A 3597-nucleotide genomic window follows, 5' to 3' on the forward strand; every position below is an offset into this window, starting at 1 on the left:
CCCACACACACACACACACCCCCGGCTTCGCTTCTCCTGGCTCGAAGAGGCTGTTGTGGAGGATGAAAATACCTGCCCGTTCCCTCTCTCCGCCGCCCGGCTCGGGTTTTGTACCAGGACAGCACGGGAGGAAAAGAGCCCGGAACGGTAAAGATGTGGCTGTGTCCCCCCTCCGTGGAGTGGGGGGGGGGACACGGGGGCTGTCATCAGGGGAAAATAGTGGTTAATGGTAAACTGAGGAGCGTCTGGTTCTGCAGAGAAACAGCCTTGAATTCCCCAGGAAGCTGGCTCTTGTTGAGAAAGGTGCAGAAAATAATGGCTTTGTAATCTTGCACACGAAATTCTTCTCTCCCTCTGTCAAATCCCTGCCAGCCGGGATGAATCGGTAGCAGCGTGTCTGTTTTCGGACGGTTTCGGGTTAAGGAGCGTGGGGATATTCGTGCTTCTGTGGCACCCAGATGTGATAAAAACACTGAACCAAACCTGGCGACTCAGACAGGGCTGCACGCGTAAGGTGCTTTATCCGGGGTTATTGTTTTTACCGTTCTAGTCTTGTTCTTGGCTGCACAGATTTTTTATTTGCGAGAGGGTTTGGTGGTTGTTGTTTGGTGGTTTGTTTTTTTTTTATTACCGCAGAGTAGCTGGTTACAGAGCAGAATAAAGAATAAAACCACGCTGGTAGCGGTGTTCTGTGGGGAAACATCTTCTCATACAGCAACAACCTTTTTTTGCTTTTTTAGCCTTTGTCTTGAAGTTCATTCCGGTACTGGGAGAGCTTTACATCAGGGTTGGACCGAAACAAGTTCATTGTGGAGGAGTAGGGAAGAGTTTTGAGTTGGGTGGAGGGTTTTTTTTGCCGGAACTGTGCATTACCTTCTTCCCGTAGTAAAAACCAGACAAGTTGAAAATAAGCCAAATTCTCAAGGAGTATTTGAGGGCTAGATTAGATTCTTTTTTCACTTTATATTTGTACAGGGAGAGTCGGTGTGTTATAGAAGGGCTTGCTTTGGGCTGCGGCAAGTGCCTTTAGACATCATCCCCTTTCTTGGATCTGTGTTCGTTAGTAAATGGAGGGCACGTCTTTATTAGCCCTTCGCATTGATTATCTCTGACCCACTCACCTATATATCCTGGAAGGGACGAGTTTAGAACTCTTTAGCTTTAAATACATAGGGTTTTTTTTTTTAGCGAGGGTGGTTTGGTCTGAAAAGATTCTAAAATGTTGGTGTATTCACACCGACAGATACATTTTTCAGAGGGAGGGCATGGGTAGAAATTCAGCTGTGCTTCCCAGAAAACAGTTTGTAATGTTTCTGCTTTAAAAGTAAAAGTCCTGTTCACCGAGGCGAGCTTTTAGTGTAATAGTTCACGTTTAACGTGACGTAAGGACGATTATGCAAAAATGTGTTGAGACTGGAAGCTGCTATTCGAAGTTGTTGAGTATTGTCAGATCAACCCAGACAGCACGGGGTTGACTGCTCGGTGGTTAGTACTCCTCCTGCAGAGCCCTCTCCTTCCCGCTGCCTGCCGGGGTGGCTTCCCTGCCCGAGGATTGCTAAGTAGGGCCTTGGAGTCTGGAGTCTTGTCTTGGGGGGGTTTAAAAAAAAACTTGTTGCAGAGTTGTGACTGAGGTATATTGTGTCTGTTACGGACTTTAAACAAGGAGCGAATTATTGAGGGGGAGTTTGGTTTGGGTTTTCAGACTTAGTTTATTGTCTTTTGTTAAGCCGCGTAAACAGATCCCTGAACTGTTGTGGTTGGGTAATTTTAAAATCCAATCTAGATTAGATTTAATAATAATTTATTTCTACTGTAGTAATAAACCATGGCAATGCAATATGGACTAAGCTCCTTAAATTTGACTTGCATATGGGTTTCTGGTACGTATGTGTAGCCAGCCGTCTGTTCCAGGAAGAATGGAACTCTTTCTTTTAAATGGAAGAATGAACTCTGGCGTGCCCAGCCGAACGAGCATATTCTAAATAAGTCCCTTTATAGGAGGTGTGGCCACCACAGAGAAAATAACCACTTACTGTAGCAAAGCAAACAAAAAGGGAAAACATTACCCAGATTGACTCCTAATTTTCTGTGGTGTCGGTTTAATGTGGAGCGTGCCCTGGCAGATTAGAGTCCTGGCTTATATTTGGGGTTCCTGTGCCGCCTGTCGTACCTAATGCGCGATGCCCGACGGGCTGCAGCTGGGTTGCAGCAGAGGAGGGGTGTCCTCTCCTGCTGCTGCACGGGCTGGGACTCTGCTCCGTGTGAACGTGTCGGCTTCCAAAGCCCCGAAGTTCTTGTCACTTCTTTAATCTGTTTCATCTGCGCCCCTCTGGCCTGGGATGGCATCTGGAGACCGAGTGGCTGGCGTTCGCTGTCGCGAGCTCGCGGCTCCCGACGCGCCGTCGCAGAGGGAACGTGCTGAGGTGGTTCCCACTCCGCAGTTGTGTGCCTGGAGCGGAGAGAAATGATCCAGCGCAAAGCTACCTGCCTGTGAACAGGAGTTCTGTAGGAAACGCCTTCCTTGGCGTGAGAGCAACCCTGGGACCACTTCAGCATCGAGAGCCTCCTGGCTCCGAAGCCTTCCCCGCGCTGGGATCTCTTGCTCTGTGGTGTCTTGGGTCCCATCGAGCCACGTTGTCAGGCTTAAATAATTATAGTTGCTTTTTTTCCAGGCTGTGAGCAATACATGTAGTCTCCTCTACATCCTTAAACAAAAACAACACCACAAAAAGAAAAAGCACCATCCTTTCCAGCTTCTTCCGGGAGTCTTCAAACCCTCCAATTAGCAGGAGTTGATTCTGGCTGTAGAGCATTTCTTTATGGGGCAGTTTGTCCTGTTAAATAAAACGTGAACACCCAAGGGTGTATCTGACACGTGCACCAGGCCAGTGCGTTTCACAGCATTTCGCTCATCCCAGGATTTCAGGATCCCCGACGTGAAGGGAACTCTTAACTCTCCTGAAGGGCGCTAGTGGCCTCCGTAATTCCTAGGTCTCGCTTGAGCGTAGAGCTGCTGTGAAATGAGGTAAGCTGAGAGCAAACCGAGAAACTTTAAATGCTTCAAAATCAAGTTGCCTTCTAATAATTAATCCTGTCTGCGTTCAGAAGGGTGAATCGAACAATCTCAATTACCCTGATCCCGTTTTTGAGTCTGCTGGGTTTCCAGGCTCTTAAAGCCTTTTTGTATTTCAGGGTTGCTTGGCTTTGCAGTTTGGAGATGATCCTTTTGGGGTTCTTTGTTCCCTTTGCTGGGCTGCTCCTGTGCTGCTTTCTACCCTTCTGGTTGGGCTTTGTTGGTTCAGGCAAGGGGGGTTGTGTAAACAGAGGGACGCAAACAAAGCGGGCAGGGAGTATCGATAACTCTTTGCAGCCCACGGTGTCTCTCCTTGCTCTTTTCTAGCAGCAACCTGCAAAAGCTGACGTTCCGCTTACCCTGGCCTTTCATTTTCTGTGGCAAGAGAAACTGTTGCTGCCATAACACAGCAAAGACGTGAGGTAGTGCAGCTGTGTCGCAGCGGTGTTGTTTCGGCAGGTACCTGATTGATAATGCGGCTCCTAAGGAATGAGAAACGCTGTCGAAATAAAAAAATACAGATC

At 48.0% G+C, this 3597-nt stretch overlaps 1 protein-coding gene across 2 annotated transcripts in view; it reads left to right on the forward strand.

Annotated features, from left to right (window-relative positions):
- The first annotated feature begins 64 nt into the window (after window positions 1-64).
- FBXL20 (F-box and leucine rich repeat protein 20) overlaps window positions 65-3597 on the forward strand; it is a 40185-nt gene continuing 36652 nt past the window's right edge. Inside the window, exon 1 of one of the 2 annotated variants that reach the window (XM_026864679.1) lies at window positions 65-147. The gene's annotated coding sequence lies outside the window, so the exon portion shown is untranslated. Of the gene's footprint in view, window positions 148-284; window positions 304-3597 lie in introns of those variants that run through there. The other variant, XM_026864681.1, reaches the window with a different exon arrangement.

The sequence above is a fragment of the Athene cunicularia genome, assembly GCF_003259725.1.
Source record: "Athene cunicularia isolate RWA chromosome 27 unlocalized genomic scaffold, athCun1 chr27_part1, whole genome shotgun sequence".
NCBI lineage: Eukaryota > Metazoa > Chordata > Aves > Strigiformes > Strigidae > Athene > Athene cunicularia.